At 35.1% G+C, this 15,379-nt stretch overlaps 1 protein-coding gene across 1 annotated transcript in view; it reads left to right on the top strand.

Annotated features, from left to right (window-relative positions):
• The first annotated feature begins 660 nt into the window (after positions 1-660).
• LOC128998290 (acyl-CoA-binding domain-containing protein 5) overlaps positions 661-15,379 on the top strand; it is a 79,497-nt gene continuing 64,778 nt past the window's right edge. Inside the window, exon 1 of the mRNA XM_054424365.1 lies at positions 661-677. The gene's annotated coding sequence lies outside the window, so the exon portion shown is untranslated. The remainder of the gene's footprint in view (positions 678-15,379) is intronic.

Below are 15,379 nucleotides of genomic sequence, written 5' to 3' on the forward strand. Positions count from 1 at the left end.
GAATTTTCTCTGTAACCGTTATGCATACAACAATGCGTCAACATACTTAAATACTTATTTTTTAAGCTCTACAAAGTGGTTTGGAAAGAATCTCTTTGTTTTTATGGTCAAAAATTGAAACATCCAATTTTTACCCTATAAAAATCCCCCATAAAACACCGATTCCATATTCCAATCTTGGTGGTTCACTAAATCATTCGAATAAATGTAGGTTTACACGTTTGTACCAACAGCTCTACAAAATAGTTCAGAAATAAATTGTAGCATTTCATGTTTTTTGTTTAACATTTTGGAAAACCAATTTTTACCCTATATAGCCCCATTCCTATAGTCCAATTTAACTGGTTTCAATCTCAGTAGCAAAGTTAATTCATCGCAATTTTTTTACACCTAACCCTATTGTTTCAATAAAAAAGTATTAAATACGTATTTCAATATCCCCACCTACCAACGCTGTTAATCTAACACACCTCAACAAATTTTCAAACGAAATTTACATAAATTGAAGAATCATTAAATACAGCTGATCCATATGGAACAAGCATTGTTTCAGGGTGACTACTGTTCTAGGCCACAGTGAAAGTGTACAAGCTACACAGTTGACTGACTTGCTAAAAGGTGTGAGTGAAAAATTGTTCAGTGCTAGTGACAATAACGCATATAGTGAAGGAATACTTGTAAGGTTTGATCATTTTACTGGCATTTGAAACATTACTAAACTTATTTATAATTATTTACATGTATACTAACCATTGAAATTCAAACACTGATAACTTTTTAATTAGGTTGTTTTAATACTATAGTTTAATAAGTCTTAGTAAAAAAAAACTAATTGTACGTAATGCTCTCTAGTGATGACTTGAAGGCCAAATTCAACTGTATTTTTTTAAGTATTTAACTACTGTCGTATTAAAACCATAGTTTTAATACCTATCTTAGTTAAATCACTACCTCAGTGATTATGCACGCCGTTGTTTTGTTTACATCTGTCTCTATAATAATTATTTTGTAGTCTTATTCAATGTACGATATTTTATTTTCATTGCGATATCTTGCACTACAACTAGGCTTGCTTATTCATAGAAAATATATATTTCGATTATGAAGCAAATAAATAAAAACCCGTGTCAAATTTCTACAAAGGTGCCAAAAACTAATGTTTTTATAGGCTAAAAAAATTTTCATTTAGTAATTAAATGTCTTCAGAATAAGGACAATTAACTACCATTAAAAATGATTTGAATGATATTGTCATGCATCAAACAAAAATGTTTAGAACTATGAAAACATTAAATAGTATCCATACGATTTGTTTCCACTCCAAGTTTATTTAACTTGAAGATAGTATTTTGACTTCAAAATTTTCGTTTAATATATTAAATGTGTATAGTTTTGTGTGGACATCTAAATAATTTTTTTAAATAGATTGTTGTTTTAGAATTTGTATTTACACTCGCAAGAGGCAATTTGTAAAAGGCAAACTACAACTTTCTCAATAGAAAGTGGTCTAGCACTAAACCCCCCAATCTTTTGTGGGATAGCGTGGATCGAACCTATCAACCTCGAGTTCCCAGTAGGCTACAAACACACAAGAGGGTTGTCTATGATGGTAATATGTGTTTGTCCACATGCAATATTACTATGGCAAACAATTTAGTTGTGGCTGAAATAGTTGCAAAATTACAGTATGCAGCAAATGCCCTCTGCTCATAAATTAATAGTTTATTGACTAGCCTGTCATTTTGTGTTTGAAACTAGATATTTATGGGTTGATTTGTGAGGCCATCGCAGGGTTATTGGCATCATCGTGCACATTGTTTTGCTGTGGGGAAATGACAACACGTGTTTTAGTATTCTTTACACATTAGTTGCGCGAGTAATGTCAAATTTAAGTAATTTAAATAACAGGTATGATTAAATAAAGGTCCATAAAGCCTTATTTCTCGATTAACCTTGGATTGTTTTCAAAATTAGATCCGCAAATAAAACGTTTAAATTATTATAAGAAAATAGGAGGATGGATAAAATACGGCATTTATTGCGCCAACTGACCTGAGTCAGGTAGTCGGGTATTCCTGAATTGTGCCAACTACTCCAGGAAGCCACACGATACGTTCCTTAACTAAGCCAAGTGGCGGCCCTTTTTGACTGAATACGTAATTGAGTAGGTTCGGTTAAGTTAGGTTAGGTTAGGTTAGGATAGGTTAGGTTGGGTTAGGATAGGTTAGGTTAGGTTAGGATGACACGTAAACAAGGACACTCCTTCTGCTGGCAACTCACCCCTATCTGGGGCTTGGCGCAACTAAGGCACATTTTTCGGATCCTCTGAGGGTTTGGTGCAATTAAGGAACCCTTCGGCACAATTAATGTACGACCTAAAATATTACTTTCCTATCTGTATGTTTTCCTAGGAAGTATGTATTTCTTTCGTTTTACAATAGACGTGTTATTGTCGGCACTTCACCATGTTTTGTGAATGAATCGTGGTTGGCGTAATGAAGGCGAGGGTCTTCTGTCCTGGGATTTGGGTTCAAATCCCGTCAGTCAGTGATAATGCCGTGGCATTCGGATCTCAATTTAGGATGTAGGTCTTCCTATCTGGAAGTAAATAAGACGCTGAAATTAGAAGATCTGTCTCTGTGCCTAAGATTATTTTCCACTGAAAACCAGACTATTGTTTAATTTTAGTTTGATCTTACGATGGTTAAATGTGGCGTAGTTTTAATTCTTGACAAAAGATGTTTTAAAACCAAATCAAAGACAAAAGTAAGGTCTACCTAAATTTATGAACGTTATGAAATAAACATAATTAATAGCTAAAAAATTGTAGAATTTTTTATTACCGAATATTGGCCAAATATTATTTCCATGCAAATCAATACAAATATTTATAGTTCATTTTACAATGCCTATACCATGGGTTATTTAAATTGAAATAGTTTAATTTAAATGACGAGTAAAAAGAATGGATTTATGAACTTAGGAAGGGTAAAAGTAGCGAGGGAGTTTTCACCAAACTTTATAAAACCTCTGAAGTTGACAACATGTGTGAGGAAAACTCCGTCACTGTAGTTGGTGATTTATTAATTGAAGAGGACTGTTAAAAACATTACAGGGTAATTTTTAAACATTTCTAGACTTGAATTTTGTGCACAAAGAACAAAAGAGTTATCTCAATATTAAGAAATCGATTTTCATATACAACTTTTGTCAGTTGTTTAAATACCTTATGTTACGAAACAGTAATCTTTTAAAACATACTGTACATGATTTCCAGCTGTATCCTGCTTCGTTATTTAAGCTATAAGTAAGATATATACATATATAATTTGTTATTCAAATTTATAAAACAATTTTCATATTAACCTGGAGAACGCTGTATGAGAAGTATGGGTGAATGGCAAATTCTTTGCATAGATTTATGAAACTACATAAACATTTGGGTTTTTATGATTTCCTACTTAGTGTATTTCTTACACACTATACTATGATCTATTTGTGATGGTAGGGTACATGGTAGTAGATCTATTGCTCTAATTTCCTGTATTTTGTATGAGTTCATGAGCTGCCAACAGCTCTTTTAAACGCAAGTTGGGTCAGTTCGGGTTAGATTAGGATAGTTATTTCATTTGGTAGACGTATTGTGTATATCAGATAATTATCCTACATTAACCTTACTTGCATTTAAGTTGAAGCTAGTTCACGGATGTTGAACTTTGATACTTGGTATTGCAACGTGTTTTTATTTCACTCACTTTAACATACAATTCTAAAAACGCAAATCAAATCCTCTTAGTATGCAGGTTTGCTGGACCGGGGGTTTATAAGTTTGGTTACGCAGTTTGGTGTGTAATTCGAGACCCGAGCAGAGATAGGGTTTGATCCAACGATTAAATCGGGGTTAGACCATCGGGGTCTGAACCAAAAACAATGGGTGGGTTGATGGTGTTGGCACGGGGAAGCCCCGCGAACAGCAATGGCGGCGTCGTGGTCTAGGGCGGCCATCTTCGGCGACTCGTGGATCTACCAATGGAAGGGTGGTGACAATGAGCCTCTAAAGTACTTGTTTATTACGCCGCATGGTGAGACAGGATAAAGGACCTAACTGCATCCTTGACAAGCTCTGACGTCTGTCACAACGAGTTCCCCGCCCTCCTCACGACACAAAACACAAATAACACACGACAGCAGACTCAATCACGTGTGACGTTCGAGCAAAATAGGAATAAATTAAAATGCTAGTTGTGAAAGGTTAATCCAACACCTAATAAAGGTTAATCCAAATAGCTAATAATAAGAAAATGCTATTGTTCGACCTTTATTTTATGTATTTCTTTTTAGTTGGAATTGCTACTGTAAATAGTTTGTTAGAAATTTATCATCATTTTAGTCATATTTCAATTTACTTAAAGATGTATGTTGTTATTTCCAAGTTTTTATTAGTGAAGATCAGTTATAACTTAATTTCAACTTAAAAAGCATCTACATAACTACTCATGGTTTATAAATAAAGTAAAATTTAAGGAGCGTATATCCGTATATACATTTTAAAATGTATGATTAATTTATATAATGTACCAAACACAGCAAATAACTGAATTGTTTAATGTTTGTACTTATAGTTATTGTAAATCGAAAATAAGTTTTTTGTATGATGTAACAGCGAAAAGTTCCGTACGGTTGTCACTTGACCTAGTTTCTGGAGTAATTATAAAATATAAATATCATTAAAAACTAAATGTTTAAAAAATATCATAATATGGTATTTACGGTACATTTATTGAAGTATTCCTGTTTCACATAGTAAATTAACTCATTCCATGACTTTTAATCATCAATGCCGTAAATACAATAAAAGAATGATATTTAATAATTTAAGAATTAGAGATTTAAATTGTATACATGAGTAGTAAATAAGTAAACATGAGTATTGTATGTGTTATGTTTTTATAGTTTAACCTGTAAACTAGTTTTTTCACTGAGAGGCGCTCAAAAATAAAGACATTTTCATTGATTTATTTAGACTAGAAGTGTTAAACTTTTCCCTATCAATCTTTAACATTTGAATAAATCATAACTCATTGTTTTTATTCCAAAATTGTAAATTCTTTAATTGTTTAAACTCAAATTTGTTCCCCACATATAATTTGTGATGCTGTAAGCCAAATTCCTAATTGACTCAGTTTGGTACTTTCCTGTTTAAGGGAACATTCATTATCATCGATGATTTTTTCTCTCTCGATATATCGATATTAACAAATTGAAACATATCAGCTGACAACTACGATAGCCTATATAAATATTGTTCAGAATCAACAAACCATAATTTAAAAATAATGAAATGAAACTCTTCTAAACTAACCTAACAAAACTAACCAAACTTGCTGCAACATTTAAAAACTCCGTTTAATATTCTCCACTCACCTTTATTATCAAACGGAATTTTTAAATGGTACAGCAAGTTTGGTTGGTTATGTTAGGTTAGCTTAGAAGAATTTCATTTCTTAATCCATATAATAGACTATATTTTAGCCTAAAGATCAGCTGTCAATTTGTAATGTATCGTAAAGGAAAACAAACAAAAATATCGATGTATCGAAAAAAATCATCGATAATAATGAATGTTCCCTTTAACAGGAAAGTACCCTCAGTTTATACATTATGTGTACCGAGTTTAATAAATTAGAACTTTTCATGTTTATGGAAGCACAGCGTTTTAATACTCTTTATCTGTAGTTGTACGGTTCTACTTATCCCGAGCGTAGCGTGCCGACTGATTGTTTGCTCTACAATTAAGACCAATTCCATCAGGTACCCGGGCACGTTAGGTCCAGCGATTATCTCAAAATTATAGATTAATATTCGTGTTAAGATCAACATCGCGATAACAGGTACTTTGAAATTTGTATAGTATGCCTGATATAAATAAATACACAATTAGTATGGTGTTTAAGACTTCTAAACTGAAAAGAGAATGTGCAAAACGTTACGTTTTTTGTTAGTGGATCAATATTTTTCAGCGGATTTTAATTATTTTGGCGTAGTTGGATACTGATAGTCCAGTTTTTTCTCCAACACTCCAACAAGTTTTGGCCAATAGAGGAAGGACTTTTAAGAGACTATTGACTTAGGCGTTTATAGTTTGATTAGCTTGGTGTTTTGAGACAGGGAATCATACAGGGTGACTGAAAAGTAACTTGCAGCCCCCCTTAACGTTTCAACCATTTGAGATATTTGAAATAGTTTTGCGGAAACCTTCTTAATTATGAAGGGCTACAATAATGATGATTAATTTTGCAAATTTTGCCCTTTAGGGTAGCGGGGGTAGGGAGTAGTTCAAAATTTTCAAATGGCTAAGTATAGTAGAGTTTGGTATTATTTTACAAAGAAAATAGAAATCGGACCGCTAATAACAAAATGACAGTTAAAAATTACTTTTAGTAACCATTGTCTTAGTAATTTGTTTTGTTATTAGTGGGCTTTTGGTTTTCCTTATGTCAATTGTTTGGTTTTGTCAATACCTGTAAAATGATACCAAACTCGACTATACTTGCCATTCGAAAATTTTGAGCTACCCCCTACTCCCACTACCCCTAAGAGTAAATTTTTCAAGCCCCTCATTTCTAGGAAAGATGCCACAAACTGATTTCAAATATCTCAAAAGGTTCAAAAGTTAAGGGGGGGGGGGCAAGTTACTTATCAGCCACCCTGTATATTTCAAATGATTATCATAATTTCGGTGCAGTTAGAAAAGTTATTTATACCTACATTTAAAAAATAAGGTCTCTTATGAGAGGAAGGTACTTTTTGAGACTTTTGGTATAATTCCATTTGGTATAAACTCCATTTGGTTAGTCACTCTGTGGCTTTGTGACTAATTTCCAAATTTTCGACTGTACGTATTTTAATAGTTTGTGGACTCGTTAACATCAACTAGAAAACACGAGCTTGCAGTCCATTTGGGAAAGTAATTATTCTTAGATCTACTAATTTTAAATTATATTTATGTATGTTTTCATTCTTTGTTTTATTTATTACGATTACGCAGCATTTTATCTTTAAGCCGACTAAAAGAGCCTTTTAAAATAACACTTACTAACTACTTAAAGCCGAACATGGCTGCAAGATAACATGTAAGCAAGAATAACGCGCTTTTGAAAAATAGTGTAAAAAGGGAATGAAATTCGGAAGTTAAACCCGTGCTTTGATCAGTAAGCTTGTTAGTTATCAAAGTCAGTTATACGGCGGTATCTGGGCTGGAACAAAGGCCCAGTTAGCAGAGAAAGGCTTGCTACTACACAAAACACATACTCGACGAGCGTCGAGCATCGAGCACCACTGTCGAGTAAAGTGCGCCACTTGAAACCACTGTTCCTGGAAGGTATGTCATACGTCGTTTCGTGGTAGTATTTCGTAAAAAATGTCAACGGTTGGGAATTTGTTTGTTTTGAGCCCTGAACCGATTAGCTCTAGTGGTTAAACGTTTTTTTATGTTTGCTATAAATTCTAAAAAAAAAACGTAAAATGAAATGTATAAATCTGTAAAATTGTGAATACTCTTTTCAGGAAGATTCGTTATTCAGATACTATAATATTAGAAATAAAAAAATCATTTGTTTAAGACATGAAAAATACTAACGTACGGAAAATACAAGTAAAAAAAAGTATATAGACTTTTAAGAATTTGTTTATGCTTAACAGATTTTAATCTATAATATATGTATGTATATTTTAGTTTTAGCACATCGTTTGGAGATTATTACTTACGATTTATTAGCTAATTGTTCTTTAGTCCTTACTTTAATTTTGTAAGTTCATTACATATTTTGCTGTTTTCTTAAGGAGGTGCGCTGTTGTTAAATATTGTTAATCTTTGACTTTTATACAACTGGAAATCCCATTTCCACGCTTAATCTGCTGATAATTTATACGTGAAATTATCCACCAACAAAGTACCCTGGTGCAAAAACTGACTCTGTCAAATACACCATCTTCTAAACCTAGCCAACCTGAAAAGAATACTTTTCGTGTCACATATTTCGTGTTACATCTACTATGGCAGTATCAAAAACTAAGGGAGTAATATAAATTTAAGAATAGCAGTTTGTGAACTGCTTACTCAACTATGTTGAATACAAAAATAGATGGTACTTCATAAAATAGATGGTAAATGAATGTATACTTCAGTATCCTAAAGCGAACTGTATACCTAAATCTTGTTTGAAACGAATTGGACAAAAAACATTTTATTTTGGCAAAAAGTACATTTGTTTCTAGGAAAAGGTATGTATGTGAGTTTACTTACTTAGTGGTTTGGATGGCGAAATCATTATTAAATGTGTTAAAACACCTTACTCGATTACAATTTAAAAAAAACCTAAATATAAATTTAAATATTAACAATGTCAATTTATTTTTGCAAAAATCAAATATTATTTAACCAGCCTGCAGTATGGAAGGTTTAATGTAATAACATGTCGTAGATTCAGGCCGTGCAGATCTTATCTTTACAAAAGGTGTTTATGTTGGTCTTGACCAACGTCTTGACGTAGAGTAGGCTTACAGAGATTTAATTGCTGTACACTGTGAGAATTCCCTACAAATTTTGCTACAGAGATCAAGATAGTCAGCTGCAGAAACTATCCTATTAGCTCTTTCTGGAGAAGCAGGACGGCATTACTACTAGACATATGCCCCATAGCTGAGATGGCTATCAAAGATGGGGTTGATGGTCAGTTGATGGTCAGATGTTCTTTCAACGCTAGTGGCTTAAGCCCACTCAACAGGTGGACAACTCGGAACACCTCTTGCAGACTTAATCCATATGCTCGTTCCGCAGTAGCCCAAAAGTCATAGTCAAGTTGGAAGCCCAAAAGTTTTACCGTTTCGGTAGCGTCATCAGCAAAGAGTAATATATCACCTAGTAAACATAAATTATTTACTTCAATAATAAACATTACCGGTCCCATGACCAAACCTTGTGACACACCATGGCTCACCTCACCTGGGAAAGACTATCTGCTGACTATCTTGGCGATAGGATATGCTCCTATCATTTGCTCCCACATCTGTATGTGGTGTATGTGCTCCTACATTTGCTGTGCGCAAATGTAGAACCAATCCATGGATACCATAATTCTTTAATATTTGTAATACAACTTGGTGAGGAACACACTCAAATGCCTTACTTAATTTGGCAAGAATTATGGATACTAATACATTTTCCTCCAAATATATCCAACATATTAGAGGCCAGTCTTGGCACAGCAGTGAATTTTTCTACTCTCTGAAGCCATTTTGTACGTCTGCAAATAGTTTGTTCCTGACAAAATGGGATTCCCCATGGTCCTTCATATAGCTTCAAACAATTTGGCTAGTGTTGGTATAATAGAGATCGGTCTATTACTAGAAATTAGCTGATCGTCTTTATTAAATATTAAAACTGCTTGAGCAGTTTTGAGGGCACGTACTAGGAAACACCCAACTTTCAAAGCAAACATAGGCCATGACATCAGCAATAGCTGTCATGAGAAAGTACTAGGGGCGAGAGGAAGTTGCCCGCGCATTATTTTTCTGTGAAACTACTAACTAAAACCAACTATAACTTGGTAGTTGCATAGGATTTTATTGAGGGGTAATTTATGTGGAATAGTAAACAAACTATGTAATGTTCCCGATGTGGGGTTGGAGGGGGGGATTCCAAAATGGTTGTAATTCACAATATTTCGCTCTAGAGAGATCATCACACCAACAACAGGTTTAAGTTTCTAGAACGGCTAGAGCCAGTTTCAACACTAAGGTGGGGATTTTTCGGGATGGGATCGCTCTTAAGATGGGATTTGTCACTATTTAGCTTTTCCGAACGATTTATAACAAAATACCTTATGATTATCAAGTCCTCAGTCTGTAAGAAACTGCATTTATGTTTATTCCCCAATTGAATAATATAGTGGGCATTTATATTCTGAAAAGGGGGTTAAATTAGGAAATTTGTGTTTTTTTATATATCATAGGCCTATATCATTATTTTTTATATGAGGGCCAAAGATCAACACCCCTACCAAATGTCAGACTTTTAGTTATACTAGGAGTGGTTTAGTGGGATATCCTTAAATTCTAAAGACCGAACTTTCAAGAGGGTATTTTTGAGGGGGTTGGAGAGGAGATAGGTCAAATACGTAGAGGAACAAAATGTACACTTGCACAAATAACATGTAAAAACATTAGTTGGTTTCTATATCAACTTATTTTGATGTACTTTTACATTATAGGGAATTTTCAAATTTTTAATTATTCATTAAAACGTAAACAAATCGGGGGATTATAACGGTGAAGGGGATGTGAAAAAGTCCAAAGACCCCAAAAATGAACATCTGACATATATTAGGTTAAAAATATCCAAAATGTTTGTTAACCTACTCCAGAGCAGCCAAAAAGACCATCATTTGGAAATAACCGTTAAAGCATCAATTTTAGGTATGATTAGGGGGTTGAAGAGTTAACGCTAGTATTGCGCTAGCTGTCTTATTTTAAACGAGAAATACAGTATGATAGCTAAATACAACCCTAAACATCGAGAGCTATAAATGGGTAAAGATGGGTCGATATAAAATAATGTTTAGTCACAAAGTTTAGTCCTAGACCGACACGCCGCGCCGCGACGCGACAGTTCGGCCGCAACGCCCGCAGCAATAAAACGCTAAAAAAGGTTTTTATTTTTTTAATTAACCAATAAAATCTTAAACGGGCTCACATGTATTCATTTGATGAACTATTAATTGTTTACATTAAAGGCTTTCTACAGTTATAGTCCTCAACTCAATAACTCTGTGGTCCCAGACCTATGTTACGGTGAAAATTGTGGTAGCTGCAATTTACCTACGAGAAAATTCACTTGTACTCTTCCATCAGAATTAATTAAAACAAGAAAAGCTGCCTTAACAATATTTCAAAAAAGAAACAAAAGTCTTTAATCATGAATGAAGCAGGACGTGCTTCAAAGTTATCATCCGCTAATGTGGTTATTATTTAGTTAGACGATTTTAAAGTGGGCCGTAACGCCGTAACCGGCAGGATATCGACTGTTAGGGGGTGGGGGAGCACATGGTGGGCCGTGGGGGGTTTAATTGATTGCCCCCCCTTGTCCCCTTTCCAGACTCCATTCCCCGTTTCCAGAAACGTCACCATACAGTATACTGCATCCAGACTCCGCTCGGATCCAATTATTTTTAAAAAGATGCAATTTCTCCTCTTTTGTCTCAGGAAGGGAACAATGTTTGATATACTTAATTTATCCCTCAAAGTGGCCCTTGAATATGCTGGCCAGTGGTCGGTTCTTTCATCTGTCCAAATTGCGGCTCTGAGGGAGTAATAACAATGTAAAAAAATGATGACGAATCATCTTTCCGTTTCGTTTTGACCACTCTTTGTGTCAGTGGATATGTGCAACATTAATTGAGATTTAACTTCCTTCGTTTGTTTGTGTCTACTAAAATAAAGCTAAGCAACTAAGTGCATGGTATTTATTTTAGTTATATAATTGTATTAATCATCTCATGATCAACTATCTAATTATGGTTCTAGATTGAAGCTTTCAATAATATTGGGTCTTGAAGCGTAATTTTGGAGGTATTGTGCTATGGATTAAATATTTCTTACGGTTGGGATCGGAACCCAAACCTCCAAGGTCTAACGATGCCTAAATGTTCAAAATTATACATATTTTATCAACCTCGCACCTGGTCTTAGGATTTTATAACAAAAAGTAGGTTTGTCATAATTTCAATGCAAATAAAAACTGCAAATATATTTCGAGTTATAATGCTCCTTTAAATCTTGGATTAAGTGACTCAATTTGGGTTAGTTTTATAGAATTAAATGTGTAATTTTAGTGTTACAAAACGTGTAGTAAAGTTACCTTAATAATTGAGTAATATAGAGTACGTGAAATTATTTCGTTCACAAATTCTTTAAAAAAATATTGTTATCTTGAAAAGTATTGTTGAAAAAATGTGTCAATATTGTATTATAAAGTGATTTGTTTAGTAAAAATATGTCGAATATTTTTTTAGGATTAATACCCAATAAATTGTCAGCAGTTTTAAAGCTTTTAAAATAAAAATAAAGGATATCATAACAAAACATTTAATATGATTCATTATTTCTAATCTTTTGTTTTATATTTCTGTTGGTATTTTCTTGGCACGGAGGGGGGACAACAACCCCGTACGTATAGCCCTACCAAGGGATGAGAGATCCTTCTCTTTATGATCTCACCTTTCAGGGGGTTGTGAGTCCTCACTGGCGGCCATTTTGGATTTTCATCTCATAAGGACGTTAGTTAGTGTTAGTTTGGTCGCAATTCTACACCGACAGATACGTGAATAGTTTTTTAAAATTATTTTTCCCCATCGTCCATCAGTTGGTCTTATTAACATTTCATATCAGTAGTTATGAAATTCACAGCTTTATCCTCAGTACTATTTTACTAACCTAAGCTATCTTTGATACAAGTCTACTATAGTATCCTTAAATTGATTTATCGTATTGTTTTTAGAGAATCTTCTCCACACAGAAAATTCATTCGCTTGAGAGTCCTACTATTTCTTTATTTTTTAAATAATTGGGTTTCGTACCACTATTTCTTGGTGTCATTGCATAACTAATAAAATCCACAAGCTATTAATGTGATTCGACCCTAAATAATGGTTCCAAGAGAACGTTTCTACCCCGCTCGGCATGAGCCAAAATTGTTCTAAAAATATAGTAAAAGTTGTCAGTTTTTTCATTTTCCAAGCGTTATCCCAAATTCCTTTGTAAATGATGTAACACCTATTGAATTATTACAACGTCGATATGATTTAGTTATCAATCATTACATTGAACATTTATTTGAGTTCGCTACTTAAATGTTAATAAAAATCACTTGAACTAAAAAATGTTCGTAAACAAAAACTACATCCTTTGATATACACTTCATATATACACAAATAGTATGTATTATGAGTACTGTATTTTCTGGGTAATAGCATAGATAAAACATAGTCCCTTAGTAGATTTCCCATCCTTATGGAACAGCTAAAGTGAATTTTATTGTTAGTTCTGTCCGGTTTTCTGTAGAAGTCGTGTTTTGTTTACAATTTGTTTCTTGTTATTTCAGTAATTTAAAACCTCGTTTAACCACATAAAACGATCTAATCATAAACAATAACTCGTCCACTAGCTATATAACCAGTGAGACACAAATAATGAGAAACTAGAACCAACAATAAAATTGGATTCAGCTGTTCCATAAGGATGGGAAATCTACTAAGGGACTATGTTTTATCTATGGTAATAGTCCATCAAAATAAAACTTGTTCTATGGAACCTGGAACTAAATTTGGTAAACACGTCAGTGAGACACAAATAATGAGAAACTAGAACCAACAATAAAATTGGATTCAGCTGTTCCATAAGGATGGGAAATATACTAAGGGACTATGTTTTATCTATGGTAATAGTCCATCAAAATAAAACTTGTTCTATGGAACCTGGAACTAAATTTGGTAAACACGTTCGGTCCGAAAATATTTATAGCAATTTATTAAGTTTTTGAAAACTCCGACGTGTACCACCGGGTACAAGCAGTGACCCCCAAAACTCTGACGTGCGCCACCAGTGGTACAAGCAGTGACCCCCAAAACTCTGACGTACGCCACCAGTGGTACAAGCAGTGACCCCCAAAACTCTGACGTACGCCACCGGTGGTACAAGCAGTGACCCCCCAAAACTCTGACGTACGCCACCGGTGGTACAAGCAGTGACCCCCCAAAACTCTGACGTACGCCACCGGTGGTACAAGCAGTGACCCCCCAAAACTCTGACGTACGCCACCGGTGGTACAAGCAGTGACCCCCCAAAACTCTGACGTGCGCCACCGGTGGTACAAGCAGTGACCCCCCAAAACTCTGACGTACGCCACCGGTGGTACAAGCAGTGACCCCCCCAAAACTCCCCAAGCTCACCAAGCTCCAAGCTGCTGGTGTAACTGGGAAAATGCTATCTTGGTTCCGGTCCTACCTTGCAAACCGCCCCGTCCAAGTTAAGTTTCTTGGTTCTTTATCTCACGAATTTTTCCCCACATCTGGTGTTCCCCAGGGCTCACACCTCGGTCCACCACTTTTCAACATCTTCATAAATGACCTTGTGACCCACGTAGGTAACCATTGCCTTCTATTTGCTGATGACCTGAAGATATACCGTACCATTAGAAGCCACGAAGACTGCCTTCTCCTCCAACGTAGTCTCGATGCCGTCCAGAACTGGTGTCTCTCAAACCACATGGATCTAAACATTAAAAAGTGTGTAGCCATATCGTTTAGTAAGAAGAAGTCTCAGTCTCAGTTCGTATATAGCCTGGGTCAATCTAATCTTGCAAGGGTTAATGAAGTGAGGGATTTAGGTGTGACCTTAACCTCCTCCCTGTCATGGGAACGTCACATTACCTCTAGTTGCAGAAAAGCCCTTCAAGCCCTGGGTTTTGTTCTTCGAAGCTCCAAATATTTCCAAGACGTTACTCTACTCAAAACCCTGTTCCTGGCCTTCGTATTGCCACACCTAGAGTTTGGCTGTTGTGTTTGGTCACCTCACCAGGACTATCTCAAGACCGAACTTCAAATGGTTGTTAATCACTTCTTGAGAGTGGTCGGTGTGAGGTTGGGCTACAACTACAGAGAGGTACCCATCCAAGAAATCTCCAAGGCCCTTCAAATCCTTCCTTTGGAGTCCAGACGTGAGATCCAGGACATCTTGCTCATTTACAAACTGGTCAATGGCTTCATCGACTGTCCCGGACTTCTCAAACTTCTGAACTTCAGGGCAGGTAGATCTTCAAGATCCAAGGATCTCTTCTCTCGTGAGCATCTCAGCACCAACTACCATCTCTTCAGCCCACTGCCTAGAGCCCAACGTCTCGTAAATGCTCTACCTAATGATATTGACCTCTTTAATATGTCGCTGGCTACCTTCAAGAAATGTGTGGTGATTTCGAAGTGGTGAAGTGAAGATCTTTCTGTGTTTTGTGCCTGTGCCTCTCTGTTTATGCAAATTCTTCTACTGCCCTTTCTGGTTTTGTTTAATTGTATGGCAGTATTCTTCTCACATTTTCTGATATGTTTGGGTTGTTCTTTGCTTGGTTTGTTCATGCATTATTATTGTTCTGTTTTTGCACTCAAATGTTATATCACATAATTTTCTCAAATTAGTAAATCGTTATTGTGAATTTCGCCTGTTTGTCAACTTGTATTTATTGTTGCTATTTATTGTTGTTTTTGTTTTTATTGTTGTATTTATTGTTATCTCGTAGCTTGTTACTGTTCTGAATTGTATAACATTTGCT

Source organism: Macrosteles quadrilineatus, unplaced genomic scaffold, assembly GCF_028750875.1.
Source record: "Macrosteles quadrilineatus isolate MER2022 unplaced genomic scaffold, UCM_ALF_1.0 Scaffold_7__1_contigs__length_78375512, whole genome shotgun sequence".
Lineage (NCBI taxonomy): Eukaryota > Metazoa > Arthropoda > Insecta > Hemiptera > Cicadellidae > Macrosteles > Macrosteles quadrilineatus.